Below are 16,961 nucleotides of genomic sequence, written 5' to 3'. Positions count from 1 at the left end.
AAATAATATACCAGGATGACTGTTTAGACCAGGGTAAATAATGCATAAATTAACTTAATCATAATTCTCCTTTTGTTAAAAATGACAGTAGGTAGAAGTTCTAATCCTAAAAAGCACTGTAAATGTTTGGAGAAGGCCTCTAAATGTGGATTCATCAAAGCAACATTTGTATCCAGGACCACTGATAAAAGATATATTGTATATGTGATCATTTCAGACCCTTCCACAGTGCAGAGAAAAGAGTCATTTGCATGCTAATGTATGCAAAAAGATAAGTAATTCCTCCCCTTCTTCTCCTGCTAAATACTAATCACAAAGCTTAGATTGAATGTCAGTCTCTGAAAGCTGGTACTAAAAGTCATTGCTGGGGAAGAGAAAAGCTTTATGTGTCTAGCTAGACCCACAAAGCCAAGGTTTTAGTCAAATACAAGGCTTACATTCCAGCTGTGCAATCATCTCCCTCTGTGACCTCAGACAAATGATTATACTTCCACATTCCTATTTCTTCATCTTAAAAAAATGTCAAAGCTTGGTGGAGGGGAGAAGAATCTCAGTGTTCATACTCAAACTATAGATCAAACTGTTATAATTGAACCCACAACATAACTTAGTCCCACAAACCTAGAGTAGATGCCATAATGTTATAGCATTTGTCACTTAAAATCTGCTTATATTCCAGCTGTACAGACACAAAGGTGATGTACTATTTAACCAGTAAAATAAATCCTATTAGAGTGTACTACCAGTGTTGTTCTTTCCCTGCATTCTTTTAACTCCCTTAAAACAAAAGTGTTCTTCTGGGAAACATGAAAAAGACTGAATATACAGGATGTGAAACTCTTTTTGAAGAGTAAGTTCAGTTTTAATCAAAACCCCATTCTACTTTTAATATTATCCTTCATCTGAGAATGTGAAGAAAAACTTACTTGGATTATGCTCTTAGATGAATAAGAGAAAATGGTTTCTAGCCCTGGTTCTGCGAATAACCAGGTATGTGACCTCGGAAAAATAGGCTGATATATAGAAGAAAGGGCTTCCCTCATAGCTCAGTTGGTCAAGAATCGACCTGCAATGCAGGAGACCCCGGTTCGATTCCTGGGTCAGGAAGATCCACTGGAGAAGGGATAGGCTACCCACTCCAATATTCTTGGAGTATCCTGGTGGCTCAGCTGGTAAAGAATCCGCCTGCAATGTGGCAGACCTGGGTTCAATCCTTGGGTTGGGAAGATCCCCTGCAGAAGGGAAAGGCTACCCACTCCAGTATTCTGGCCTAGAGAGTTCCTTGGATTGTACAGTCCATGGGGTCACAAAGAGTCAGACAGGACTGAGGGACTTTCACTTTATAGGAGAAAATATTATATAACCATTACATACATTTGGGAGGCTTTATAATAACATTGAAAATAATTATAATAAGTTAAAAAGCCATTAAAAGGTTTTTTTTGTGCTTTTAATAACTTACGAAAGTAGTCAAATAATATTAAGTGAAGAGGCAAGAAAAGGTATACTAATTATATGTTCAGTATGATCTCAGCTGCCAAGACCAAAAAGAAATCCAACAAAATGTCAGCAGTAGTTGTCTTATTTATTGTGGTGGAATTGTAAATGATGTTTTTCTCTTCTCTCAACTTTTCTACAGAATATTCTCTAATACCATATATTATCTTATAATTAGAAACCAACAAACTATAAAAGAAAAAAGAAAATAAATTACCCCGATGCAAAGAAACTACTTTAGCTTTCATCCGTTAATCCTGCAAGCAGTAGTGACAGTTATTCCTAAGAATGCTTGATAAACTTACACATCCCCAGCATTCTCAGAGTCAAAAGATTAGTGATACCCCACACCTGGCAAACATTGATTTACTGGTATTGCTGAATTTCTCTGCTCATTACTGGAGTCAAGTGATGTATAATCAGGGTTGGCAGTGAGGGAATAATTGCTTTTGCCACAAACCGGGACGCCATCGACCCCACTGGAAGAGGGGATGGATGGTGGGCAGCTGTGATGCACTGGGAAACACCTTATTAATGGAGCCACAGAATAACTTCCAAATGAGCATAAGTCATGCCTAGCAAATGTGTCAGCAAACCTCTGTGGCTTTATTGCTCAACCCTCTTCCTAGAGGAAACCACTTCCCTCTCCCACAGAGGAGTCATGGCCAGTTCTGGAGCTGCCACAACTGCACACATGCTCCAGAAGGCCTCGCCAGTGTCTTTCTGAAATGTACAAGCAAAGCTCTTTCCTAGTGCAACTGTCACATCCCCAGTCAATCTATATTTATCAAGCACCAAGTATTTGCTGGGCTTCACTGGCTCAGACAGTAAAGAATCCACCTGCAGTGCAGAAGACCCGGGTTTGATCCCCGGGTCAGGAAGATCCCCTGGGGAAGGTAATGGCAACTCACTCCAGTGTTCTTGCCTGGAGAATCCCATGGACAGAGGAGCCTGGCGGGCTGCAAAGAGCCTGACACAACTGAGCGACTAACACTTTCATTTTCAAGTATGTGCTAAACCCAGGAGACAAAAATATCTCCTCGTTTAAACATGAAAGTTTAAAACAAGCCAAATTTGACTTACTCTGGCATAGCAGTATCTTGAAGTTATAACTTGGAGTTTGCCTCAAGGCATTAAAAAGAGGTTCGTTTTATTTTATTTTGGTTATTTATTTTTGTTCTTTCTTATATTTTCAGTATGTAATCTTCTCATCAAAAGTTGCATTTCAGAGTCAAGAAGAGCTGGGCTTCAATCCTGAAAGAAAAAATATTAATAGTTTGCCCTGATTAATTTAGGTAACTTTTCTGAGCTTTGATTACTTATCTGCAATGGACCTAAGAAGACGGATGACATTTAAAATCCCTGCAGCAGATCATTGCAGTTCTCAATACATGCTACTTGCCTACACTGTTAGCAACATATATCTGTTAATACAGTTAAACATAATAGTAAAGGCATATTCCAACAAAAATCATTGCTTCTTCAAAAGCACACAGAAAGAATAATCAATTTATCTGATTAGAACGATATGCCCCTGAGAAACATGGCTAAAGAACAGCCAATTAGTCCCTCAATTAGTTGAACTAAACAGAAGTCATTCTAGACTTTTAAATTTTGTTTTTATCTGTATCTGATGGAAGCATTAATTCCAGCATAGAAACCCCCAAGTAAGTTGCTGACTGTAAAGTAAGGTATCTTAACTAGAGCAACCTCTCTCTGAGAAATCCAAACTACTAGGAAACAAACAAACCAATAAAAATCTCACATACTGTTGAATTTTGGCTCAAGCCTAAATCATCCAGAAATGGGCAACCAGCTCAACTTGCTTAAACCACACTCGTCAAGGAAACAAGAATGGTCGCTTTGTATCCTCATTCACCGTTTTCTAGCAGCTTCCCTGGTGGCTCAGACAGTAAAGTGTCTACCTGCAACGCAGGAGACCCGGGTTTGATTCCTGGGTCGGGAAGATCCCCTGGAGAAGGAAATGGCAATCCACTCTAGCACTCTTGCCTGGAAAATCCCACGGAAGGAGGAGCATGATAGGCTACAGTCCATGGGGTTGCAAAAAGTCGGACACGACTGAGCGACTTCACTTTCACTTTTCACTGTTTTCTAGATAGTAGAGACTGACCCAAGTGTTTCTGAGGGAAAATAGAAGAGCTACTTTTGAACTATAAGAGATAAAGGCCAAGTCAAATGTTCATTTTCCTGAAGGTGAAGATACATAGAGGGATGGTGTAGAAATGAGGCTTAGAGGAGGCTGTAGGCCACAATTGGAAGTACTTGTATCTGTCATCATCATTTCATTTAAAACTTGTAATATATGCAGGACCTAAGCATGTGAGAGATAAGGAAACCGAAGTAGGTAATGTCACCATGCATGAAACAGGATGGCAGGGTAGATACGGAATTTCCTGATTCCTAGGCCAGAGTTCATTCCCACCATCTCATGCAACCTAACAGATGTCTTACCAATGGACTAAGTTCAGTGCTTGGCAGATTAGACTAAACTTGCTTATATTTGTTACATTGTTTTGTTATGTTTTGTTCACATGTCCTGTAGCATATGAAATGACAAATTTGGTTGCATCTTTGGGGTTAGTATAAACAATAGATGTAAACAAAGTATTATGAAGAAATATACGGAGAAATCACATGTGGATAAAAATAATTGAAGAATCACTTAGGGGATGAAATAAATCACGAGGATTTTCCTTTCTAGAGAAATGAGCAAATGGAGGAAAAGCATGATTTACCATGCCTGTCTTTTCTTGGATGCATCCCCTCAACTGCAAATGAATTATTTTACTTTCTACATATTTTCCTCCTTGAAACTCTTTGATAGTTAGATTAGCTGAAATGTATGAAGCCCACTGCTGAGAGCAAAGGAGAACTCTAATTCCAGTCACAGTTCTTCATCCGCTCTTTTTGAGCTGTGACAGTATATGGAGCAAGGATATATCTGCCAAGACTTTAAAAATGCCATCTTGCTGCTCCTGCATAAATCATCTAAGCAGAGGCAGGCCCTGACTCAGTCTGACCTCTACAGCCTTCTTTTCCTCATAGACAGAATTACTTAATCCCCGTCTAAATACTCCTTATCCCCAATCTAAGAGACCATTCCTGACAACTGGCAGAAAAGACATAAATAATGCCAGCTCTCTCTATTCTAACATTTATCATCTTGTGATACTTGTTCCTAGTTAGGTCATAAACTTGCATCCCAGTCTGTAATTGTGAGAAATTAGAGGACAGCAGCTGTGTCTTGTTTTCCTTTGTACATTCAGAACCTGGCATACCAATGGCATACAGTAGTCACTCAATAAGTGTTTGCTTACTAACTGACTGATTCATTAAACTGAGCTTCTGCCTTGGTGCTGAAACCCAGTCACCACCAGTCTGGGGACTCAGTCCCTATTCTGATCCCTGTTGGATACCTTCCTAATATTGTAGCTCTTCTTGGACACAGGGCCCTGCATTTCTCACTCCTGGAAATTCACACACAGACCTTAATTCCTGTTCTTGAGCATCCTACTGCAAACTTTTGGTTCTTGGATCACCAAATGCCATCTTTCTCTGGCTCCACCTTCACTCCGACTTTATGACTTGCTAGGACACTGCAGCAGCCTGCATAGAATCTCCTGAGGGCTATTTTTGCCTGGACTATCACTTTGATGAGTGTAATGTATACACCCAGATGTCTTTTGCTTATCAATTATGCACAGTAATTGATAAGCAAAATCACCTGTTTTTATAAAAATATAATGGTTTACATGCTACCACAGCCTATTCCATTTATGTATAAAATCTGTGACTACCTAAATTATATCAGGGTTCCATGAAATAATCTGTCAAATGCAAAAAAGAGATGGGCAAAATAAATGTTAATTATCCAAGCAGACAATTAAAACTCCTCATTAAAGTTTTGTGTGTGTGTATGTGTGTGTGTATGTGGTTTTTGTTTAAGTCAGTTGAACTGTCTCTACCCTTTATATTTCTTTCCAGTTTAAATAACAGGTCAATCAACACATTTCCTCATATTGAAAGTTTCAATCTTAAGCTCTTGCTTCATCTTACTTTTCATAAAGTCAAACAATCTATTGTTTAGTTGCTAAGTCATGTCCAGCTCTTTTGCAACCCTATGGACTGTAGCCCGCCAGGCTCATCTGTCATGGGATTTTCCAGGCAAGAATACTGAACTGGGTTGCCATTTCCTTCTCCAGGGGATCTTTCTGACCCAGGGATTGAACCCACATCCACTGCATTGGCAGATGGTCTTTAGCACTGAGCCATCAGAGAAGCCCCAATCAAATGGACCAAAACAAGTCAGAGTTTGGGGAATTCCTTTTTTAAAATTCACCAATGGCTCCATTTGTCATGGAATCTGGAGACCCAAGTGTCTTGGCCTTGATACTAAAAACTTACCTCTAAGACAACATCCCAACCAAAAAACCAACCTCTGCCAGCTCACTGCCTACAATAGTTAAGATGAATAACTAGAAAAGTCCCCTGGAGCTTGGGAAAAATCAGAGAAATCTGTAACCATCACAAAATAATGGACAACATTGTCATCAGTTTTTCAAAATTCTTTCTGAATCATTGAGGAATGAATTGTTTCAATAGCATTTTCCCTTGCTAAGAGGAAAATGACTCATGGCTTCAAAGACGAGCTGATGCCAAGGCCGAGGCAGAGCAGTGCTTTCAGTTTATCTACCTCTGTGCTCTTAAACCAGTTGTCTGGAAAATCTGCCTGATCTTCCTCAAAGGTCCACATCAGCAGAAGGATCACGAGGTCATGTTTGTCCATTCCATGCCACATCCTACAGCCAGCAATGGCCGAGCATAAAAGTCCTCAGAGGAAAGGCTGATGCTCATTCCATAATGTTTTGTGTGAAGAGGGAAAATATTTCCTTCTAACAGTGCTGCACCACATAAAAAAATAAAGGAGATTAAATTTAATTTTTAAGGATAACAGAATATTAAAGCAGTTTTCTTTCTATCTTCAACTTTCAGATCTAATTGAGTCACAAAGCATTAGAACTGGGTCATTTTAGTTAGGTTGGATCTCCCATTACCTTTGTCTAAAAGTCCAGGGGAAGTAAACTATGTATTGAGTTCTCATGTAATTATAGTAAAATATGATAATTACATTTAAATTTATCTCCATGGCTGATGAATGCAGAAAGTCAAGAGGAGAAAGATGGATGGAATGCAGTAGTCATCTGATTGCTTTTAATTGCCTTATTGCTCCCACGTGTAGTAGACCACGGTAGTAGACTGCAAATTGTTCTTCACTGGGCTGGGTTGAGGGGATATTCCGAAGCACTTAACTGTGGCTACCCACGACACACAAAGCACAGGAATGGAACAACCATGATTAAAGAGTCTTTGTACAGATTTTCCAATGGTATTATATCATATATTTTTAAATACTTTCATATTGCCCATTAAGAGTATCAAAATTTTGAAATTCACCTACTGCTTGATCCTGGGCCTTTGCCCTTGAAAACAGGCACCCTGGCTTTCTGTGTGGAATCATGGGGATCAGAGGCAACTCCCTAACAAGTAGTTGATAGTTTCTCTCCAAAGAAAATGATCTGAAGGGTGAAACAAACGAGTAACACCAAATCTGTCAACTTACACAGGAACAGGAAATTACTGGTACTTTTTTGGTTCTCTAAAGACAGAAGCAAAAAGGTAGGGCAGAACTTGACTTTCTCTGTATTCCATGCTTTCTCTCGTTGCTCCAAAAGAAAATCCTCTTAGAACTGGAAAAAATAATTAGGGCAAGTTCAGAGATGATTAAAAGACTGAAATTAATTAAAAGAATAGAGCTGCAAGGAAATAATAAAAGCACTGGTCCAACGAGAGCAGAGTAGCCATATGTATTGAAGAATATGAATGGAAAAGAGAAAAAACATTATGCATAAGAATGGCATAACAAAAAAAGGTGAGATTTATCCATAATAGCAATAGTTAAGGTAGTGAACTCGGTGAAATTCTGTAGAAACACTATCACTTTTAACCCTCACAACAACCTGGAGAGGTAGATATTGGCTCCACTTTACAAAAGAGGAAATAAAGGCTCCATGCAGAGGTAAAGTAGTTTACCCACACAGCTGGTAATTAGCATAGCTGGAATTCAAACCCAGATTGTTTGAAGGCAGAGCCTACACTTTCAATCACAACACCATATTGCCTGTTGGTCTCACTTTTTTTTTTAACCAACAAGCTGTATGACAATATCCACCTGTCTCAAAAATTTTCATAAAATGCACAGTAATACATTGTTTGTTTATGAATTTGGACAAGGTAGAGCACTAATCTGAAAAGGCGGGGTAGTGTAATGGTTAGAATTGATCTAAAGTCAGACTGAAGGGTTTCAGTTCCCAGGTCTGGTCTGCCCCTTGCTATCTGTGTGACTTTAGATGAGTTACCTGACCTCTCTGTGCCTCTTCTTCTTCCATGGTAAAATGAGGATATTAATAAGACCTCCACCATGGCCTTGGTATGAGAACTGAGTTGTTATTGGTAAAGTGATCAAGACAGTGGCTGGCACATAATAAGCACCAAAATGTTTTACTTAGATAGATTTTTAAAATCTGAATAGGTTAAGGCAAAAAGTGTTTAAACATTAGTGTGGATTGGCCACATATTAAGCAACAGCTTAGCAATCAGTACTAACACTTTATAGCCCATGTCTGCCCTCTGCTAATTTTTTAACCAGAAATTTGATCTAAAAAGCCAACTTCATCTTAAAAGCCAAAAAAACTTCTGTAAAGGAATTCAGATATATTTCAACTGGTGCTCAAATATCAGCACTCAGTCCTTTTCCTCCTCTCACCAGCACTTTTTTCTCTGTTTGCCTCTATTCTCAGGCTGGTTCTGTCTGTGTGGTTGTTTTCAGTCACCACGGGTCTCCCTTATCATCCTGCAGCTAAAAATCCCAGTGAAAAAAAGATTCTAATTACCGATATGGTCAACCAAGTCCAGAACTGACTCTCATTGGCCTGAACTGGGTCACATGGTGATCCTGGAACCAATCACTGTGCATTGTGGTTGAGAGACTGAATGCGCTGATTGGTCTCACACATACTGTGTGAAGTGCTTCCCAGTGGTAAAGAATCTGCCTGCCAATGCATGAGATGCAAGAGTTGCGGGTTCTACCCCTGGGTTAGGAAGATCCTCTCGAGGAAGAAATGGCAAATGGCAACCCTTCTACTATTCTTGCCTTGGAAATCCCATGGACAGAGGAGCAGTCCATGGGGTTGCAAAGAGTCAGACATGACTGATCACACACACATACACATACCACATGAATGGAAGGTGGGAGAAAGCTTATATCTTAAGGAAATGAAGGTGTGGTTATGAGAAGATGTGATAATCAACACTAGAGAGGCAAGATAATAAATCTCCACCATAGTAGGCAATAATACTTTTGTGCCACAAAGGTTGCATTGGGAAATAAAAACTTTGTTTACCTATCTTTTTGTCTGCACCATGCTCAGCATGTGGGGGTCTGAGTTCCCCAACTAGGGATCGATCCGTGCCCTGGCAGGGAAAGCACTGGGTCCTAACCATTGGACCTCCAGGGGATTCCCATTGTTTATGGATTTTGAAATAGTGACAGCCTCTTTACGCTGAAGTTAAGAAACTTAAATGATTTTGTCCCTATGGCATTCTCCACCTGTTGAGAAGAAAGATGCATTTCAGAAACAGAAACGAATTAATATGTTTTCACTCTGTTTTAACTATTTACAAATTTATTTTAAAACTCCATTAACCTTGTTCCTTTCAGTTCTCTTATAAAGACAAATGAATAATAAAAGCAAGGAAAGCATGAAAAGTCCAACAGACCTGTTGAAAGAGCAAAAAGTTTTTGGTTTTGTTTTTTAATTTAATTTACCATGATGACTTCTAGAAAAGTATCTCTAAAGGTTATATTCCTTTCCATCCTTCCTGCCAGAGCGAGATAACAGCTTATTCTGTCCTGTACCTTTCTTTAAATTAATGCTCTCTTTCTACTCAAATGAACACATTAAATGCATCCAGAAAAACTGGCATTAGAATGAATAGACAAAGAGATTTTAATGTCAAAATTCATGTTAAGAGAAATGTTGCTATTCTGTTACCCTCTTAAAATCATAAGGAACAGTGATCAAAAGTGGGTTTCAGTTTCTTTCCATGAAATCTTAGTATAGTTTACCAGAAGCACAAGATATAAGTGGTATTTGGGAACCCCCTGTATTCTATAATGTGGTTAATGTTGTCATACTGTCTTATCTAGGAATTTTTCTGTGCCCCTCTAAAGTGTCAGTCGTCACATTTTAAAATGTTTATCTTGTACAGCTGTTTGCTTCATCCTTTTCCTAAGTCACTGGAATGATATTTCTAAAGAGTTACTTTAGATAAGATTTGGCATTGACCCTACTTGAAAAAATGTAGGCCATTTTACAAGCCACAGTGAATTCCTCACAGCACGAAACCGCCATGACATATTAGCTTTGTGTGATGATAACCTTGGAGCCCATGAAATGTACTAAATATTCATCTGCTCACACTGTCCTGGCTCCCTACCGAGCCTGCATTCCCAAGTGCACACATCTTATTCTCAAGTGAGGTGTAAGACCTGTTGAGCTCAGAGGTGTCAGTCCCCCAGCTCTGACATGTTGCGTGTGTTATCTCCCCTACCAGGCATCTTTCCACAGGCAGGGCAGAACAAATAATGTTGATACATTTCTATGAATAGAGAGAAAGCTCCCATCCAAATTCCCCAAACCTCATGCAATTCTGTGGGTGATTTAACCAAGCCCAATTTCCAGTTCCAAATCTTGGGTGTGGTGGGGGAGAGGAGCCCACTAGCCCTCCTTATAAAAAGCCCGTAACAGTTTAACAGCTTGCTCAGTCTTAATATCCGTCCTTCCATGCCTTCCATGAGTCTTACAACCCACAGAAAACATCTCATCTAGTAAATCCTAACTTTCTGGGGAGATGAAAAGACCAGAGCAGGAAAGATGTTCATGTGATTCTTCAGCCTGTAGTTAAGAGAAAGTAAATGTTAGAATGAAATCCTGTCTCACTTCTCTGTATTCTTATTCAGATATGGAAGTCCTCGGGTCACTAGTAAACTCTTCAGCAGGAGCATAGAAATAACGGTGACTTTGAAATTCTATTGCCATGATCTCAAAATAAGCATTCTTATATGAATGGAAGGCTAAGATGCATCAAAATCATTCTAATAAAGGAGCAGTATAGGTTGCCCTTTTGCACCACACAAGTAATACCTTTAGGACTGCTATGTGATAAACAAACATCATTGTGCCCATGAGATGTAAGTGACAAACTTGAAGCAAAGGCCACTTAGGAAAAAAAGATTGACAAGGATAAAGGCTGTGGGAAGTGAAGAAGAAAGAGAAGGGAAGGGAGATGAAAAGAACAGAATGAAAGGAAAGGAAAAGAAGTGAAAAGGAAAGGGGGAAAAGGAGGAGATAAAAGACTATAAATGTAGGCTGCATGGAAGTGTCCTTGACAGACTAAACAAGCAACTGTTCACAGAGGCAGAGATGCCTAGCCCATATAGGCAGGAAATGTGACATAGTTCTTGGACCTCTGTGTAGATGCGAGAGCCAGAGATTTAGTTCTCTAGGCCAAATCTAAGTATTGTACATTTTTCCCACTGCCACATTACAATTCACAACAACAACAACAAAATAAAGTCACACTTCCTTATCTTCCTTCATGAATAGAAAGGAATAACTTCCTGAATAGCTCAGTTCAAAAAACATTAGGTGGGGTGTCATCAAGCCAGTAGTTCATGGGGGCTATGCGTAGGAGCAGGGGCTGCCGTGGCCTGGCAAGGAGTAAAAGCCTAAATGCTTGCTGCTGCTGCTGCTAAGTTGCTTCAGCCATGTCCGACTCTGTGCGACCTCACAGACTGCAGCCTACCAGGCTCCTCTGTCCCTGGGATTCTCCAGGCAAGAATACCATAGTGGGTTGCCATTTCCTTCTCCCCAAATGCTTGTTGAGGAGGGTATTTATACATGGTGTCGCTATTGCTAGGCATTGGGCCAGGAGATTGATTACATATATGGGTGTTGATGAAATAAGTAGATATATTGGAACTTTAAGAATGGTGGGGATCAGCATCTTCACTGCCTAGGACAAGCTAGGATGAATCCTGTGATGCTGGATTGAACTTGGAAGAACCAGTATAAACACATAGATTCCAGTAGTTAGATGTTAGGTAGGCAGGGAGATATGTAAGTTGATAAATAGATAGATATGGATGTTTTTGTAGCCCGCTTCTAAAACAGCCTCCAGTATTTTTGAATCCAGTTATTCATACCTTTGTGAAGTCCTCTCCTATACCGAATAAGGTTCAGTTGTGTAAATAATGTTAAAGAAATGAAAGAGTGAGACTTTTGAGGCTAGGTCATAAAAGACATCTGGGCTTCCTCCGTCTGGGGAAAGCCAGCCACCGCACTAAGGTGACAGACGCTCAATGACATGAGGAAAAAAGACCTCCTGCCAACAACCGGTCCGTTTGCCAAACATGTAAGCCACCTTGTCAGTATGTTTTCCAGTCCTCGTCAGGCCTTAAGAAAACTACAGTCCTGGCCAACATCTTGACTGCAACCTCATGAGAGGGACAGAGCCAGGATCACCCAGCTAAACCCCTTCTGAATTCTGGACTAGACTGTGAAGTAATAAATACCCATTGTTTTAAGCTACTATGTTAGTTACGTAGCAACATATACAATACACATATAGAGAGCACCTACTTACATATATGGCCTAATCCTTTCCATTGATAGCACCTGGGTGCAATGACACTTTGAAACTAGTTAGCATACCAGATGCCCAGTTTCTAAACACAATTCTCCACTAAAAGAAGCCAGCGTTCCTTGGAGAAATGGCTGACTTTAGGGTTAAGGCAAGGAAAAATTAAAGATGAGTCTGAATATTTTATTAGTCAGGAAATGGTCAATTATAGAAATCATCCTGAAAGGGCTCCCACTGGCCTCTCTAAGGAATTTATAAGTTTATACTGATACAAACAAATAAGTGAAAAAATCAATTGGAAGAATAAATTCTTTACCATAAAATGCCAACTAATCAGTGTAGGAGAAATGGTCTAATTAGAAAATAACCAATTGGCAACCATCATAGTAATAATGAATTTAGCCATGAAACATCAGTAGATACTAAAGTTAGTGAGTACAAGTCTGATGAAGAATGAAATGTTTACACAGTCTCAACTATCCACAAAATGCTTATTCATTGCAATAAAGAAAAAAATGGCTTTGCAAAGGAGAAATTTGGCAGACACCACCTAAACAACCACCCTGGTGGCTCAGACAGTAAAGCGTCTGCCTATAATGCGGGAGACCTGGGTTCAATCCCTGGGTTGGGAAGATCTCCTGGAGAAGGAAATGGCAACCCACTCCAATATTCTTGCCTGGAAAATCCCATGGACGGAGAAGCCTGGTAGACTACAGTCCATGGGGTCGCAAAGAGTTGGATACGACTGAGCAACTTCACTTTCACCTAAACAAATTGTTAAAATTAATGTCAGTATTATGGGGATAAATTGAAAACATGTACCATGTAATTGGATGCAATAAGAAGAACACAAAATCATTATGATGGTATTCCAGCCCTAGAGGAAGCACAACTTGAATCTAATCCTTGGGGGACATTAGATAAACTTAGAGACAGTTTATAAATTAACTCAAAAACTGTCAAACCCATGAAAGTTAAAAAAAAAAACAAAAACTGAGGAATCGTTCTTGATTTTAAGGGGACTACAGAGATGAAATACCTATGTATAACATGTGACCCTGGGTTAAATTTTTTTTACTGTAGGAGACATTTTGGGACAAATAGCAAAACTTGAATAATATTTGTGATATAGGTGGTAACAATATATCAACATAAATTTCCTGTCTTCAGTGGTGTTACTGTAGTTAGGCAGAAAAATGTTATTTGTCAAAAATACACATTAAAGTATTTGAAGATTATAAGTCATCTTGTCAACCACTTGCTCAAATTGTTCAAAATTAAAAAACTCTTCAAATTATTCTTGCTCCTTTTTGTAGGTTTTCAATTATTTTGAAAGAAAAGGGAAAAAAAGAAATACACCACAGACCTGAAAATTATATATCTCATTTGGCAGAGAATATAAAGGCAGTTCAGAGACATAGAATACTAAATAGAAATACACAGAAAGGGTATACATCATACACAGGTAAAGTGCCAACAATAACAGCAGCATGAAAGAGAAAGTAGGAATATGAGGAGTAGGTTCAAATAGAGATGTCCACTGAATTACTTAGTGTCCCAAGAGGAAACAGTTGGTGGGTCAAAATAGAGTAATTCAATGAAGGTTTATTTACAAAGAGACATTTTCAATGAAGTGGACTAGGGTCACCATGCATCCAAGACTTCATAATAATAGCCTAATACCTAAGCTATTAAGAGGGGAGGGAGTAGTACTGGAAACCAGGGAAAGAGTCATGCCTGCTGCCTTGAGAGAATCCATGACTGCTGGAGAGACACAGCTGGCTGGAGGAGACCTTGCAGGAAGGGTGCCAGGGCCTCCCTCCCCTTTCTCTGCCTCCAATCTACTCCCAGCACTTTCCATTGGAAAGACTCAACCAGAAACCCCGTGGGAAGCCCCTGGTGTGGTCTGTATGAGTCTCCCTGTCTGGGCAGAAGGCAAGGTACAGAATAGTTGAGAGTGAGGCCAGTGGGGGTCAGTGGAAGAGATCTGGCCTGCCTGTCTTAAATACATGAAATTAAGACCAGCAATATTTAGCTCTGTAGAAGTACCAATCAATAAAGGCTGCATTTAAAATCTTTGATAAAATTTCAGAGAGACTGAAAATTCTTTGAAATTGTAAGTAAAACAACTACTCCAGTATAATTAGGTGGGTCATCCAAGCGAGGGACACAGAAATCACTAGATGATTCAACACTGTACAAAGAAGTATGATTGAAAGAGAAGAGAATCTGGAAAGCATCAGGAAGCAACAATGAGCCATGTTTCCTTTAAGCACAACTGCCCACAAGGTTTACCAGCTCCCTACTGAGAAGAATTGAAAGCAAATATCAAAATGGTTTGGAGACACAATTTTGCCTGAATTACCCGTTGGTAAACTGCATAGAGTTCTCATACCTTTGTGTAGATGCAGTCCTTTCCATTTAATCTTTTTGTTGCTGTATAAAGTTCAAAAGTCAAAACTTCTCCAGGTATGTAAATATGAATCGAGTAAATGTCGTATTTAAATTACAGTCAATAGGTTTTTTTTTTTAAACCCCAAATTGACAAGTAAAGGTAAAGGACTTTAAAGGACAGGTAAAGGACTGTTCTCAAAAATGAAGTCTTAACAAGGTTTCTTCCTGGCTGACTGTGCCAAACGCTCTTTTAAAAAAAATGTTTTTTTAATTTGGAAGATAATTGCTTGTGTTAGTTTCTGCTGTACAATAATGTGAATCAGCCATATGTATACTTACATCCCCTCCCTCTTGAGCCTCCCTCCTAACCTCTGCCCATCCCACCCCTCTAGGTCATCACACAAACCTTCTGCATGTAAAGTGCAGACAGGTGCAGAGAACGAGAACAGTTTGCAATCAGGTAAGTCTGTCTCATAGGTTTCCTCATATTTAAAAAGCTTTTAATGCAAATAAGTCAAAGAGGAAAAAAAAATTTTCTGATAATAGTAACTTTGGCCTTTATGGTCATCTTAAAAGAGAATTTACAATCATTATATATCTTTTTATAATATTTTTATTTTCATAGCAACACTGTAGAATACTCAGTCTACACTAGCCCAAATTTATGTGAAGAAATTAACTAAAGTGTCCATAGCTAGTTAGTAGCAGAGACAGGATTCAAATTCAAATTTTCTGAATACAAATCTAGTAACTTTCCCATTATATGAAGTGAAGTGAAAGTGTTAGTTGCTCAATCCTGTCTGACTGTTTGGGACCCCATGGACTGTAGACTGCCAGGCTCCTCTGGCCAAGAGATTTCCCAGGCAAGAATACTGGAGTGGGTTGCCATGCCCTGCTCCAAGGGGTCTTCCCAAGCCAGGGATTGAACCCGAGTCTCCCACATTGCAGGTAGATCCTTTATCATCTGAGCCACCAGGGAAGCCCTTCCCATTATATAATTCTACCTACATTTAAACCCAGAAGTACAATCAAGCCACTTCACCTATTTTCTGTGATCACTCTAAGATTCACTGTTCTGTCATCATAATGAAGAAGAATTTTCCTCCAGTTAAATTGAACCCAGGAGGCAGGGAGAGAGAGAATGAGAAAGAAAGGGAAGGAATATAAAAGTTTGTATTTGAAAGACTTTCTGCTAAAATTCACTTGCAGAAAGCGTTACTTTGAAAGCAAGGCTAACAGCCACTGGTGGTCTTTCTTCATATTCTTGACTATAACTCCATCCCATGAACGGCTACTGGCTGGAATACTATTCACGTAACCATCAGAAAATTCAGTTCTACTACTTGGGAACATCATTGCTAATAAAAGATAAGGATTTACTGGGGAAAACAGTAGTAACACAAGCCAAAAAGTCAGGCATTTGTTGAATCCCTGGCATTAAAGAAACAAAGATGAGAAAGTATGATATCAATGAGAATGGAATGAAATATATTTCAGCGATAAACAGCCACCCACTTCCTACTCAAAACTAGGATTAATTTTGTGCTCTCACTGCATGTCTATTGCAATTTGTCTGGATCTCTGCTTCAAGTCATCCTCTCTGGGACCCACGCTAGGGAAGCAAACTCTGTCTGGAACACTGCTGGTCCTCGCAGCAGATGAAGAGAGTGCACAACAAATTGCACACTGGTCTTAAAGAGTCCATCTGAAAGAAATACATAACCTTCTCTTCACATTTCATTCCCCAAAGCAATGAATGACCAAAGTTCATGACCACTCTAATTCCAGGGAAATAGGGAAGTACAAATCTGCTGGGAAAAAGAACCAGAAATATTTGTTGAACAGAACTAATGACTACCAGACACTTTCCTGCCAAGACCTTGCTGTCTAACTTCCATAACAGCTCCCAGGGACAGGGACAGTCAGGGCTCACCAACTATTCCATGTGCATCCTGATGTTTCTCAGCCTCCTTTGCAATTATTTTAGAGCAGGATGATGAGTTAAGGCAACAGGCCATTGAGTAGAAGTGATATTTATGACTTCTGGGCCTATAGAGCTAAGACTGGTGGGCCACTCCATCCTTCCTTTCCTGTGCTAGGGAAATCTCAAAAGCCAAGTGTTACCGGTAGTGCTTGTGTGTTAGGGAACTTCCCTGGTGGCTCAGTGGTAAAGAATCTGCCTACAATGTGGGAGACCTGGGTTTGATCCCTGGGTCATATAGTTACAAGATATTATAACCTCCATTAGCCTGGTTTCCTGGATGACAGTGTAGAGGAAAATTTCCCTC

The sequence above is a fragment of the Bos indicus genome, chromosome 1 (genome assembly GCF_029378745.1).
Source record: "Bos indicus isolate NIAB-ARS_2022 breed Sahiwal x Tharparkar chromosome 1, NIAB-ARS_B.indTharparkar_mat_pri_1.0, whole genome shotgun sequence".
Lineage (NCBI taxonomy): Eukaryota > Metazoa > Chordata > Mammalia > Artiodactyla > Bovidae > Bos > Bos indicus.
This window is presented reverse-complemented; position numbering follows the sequence as displayed.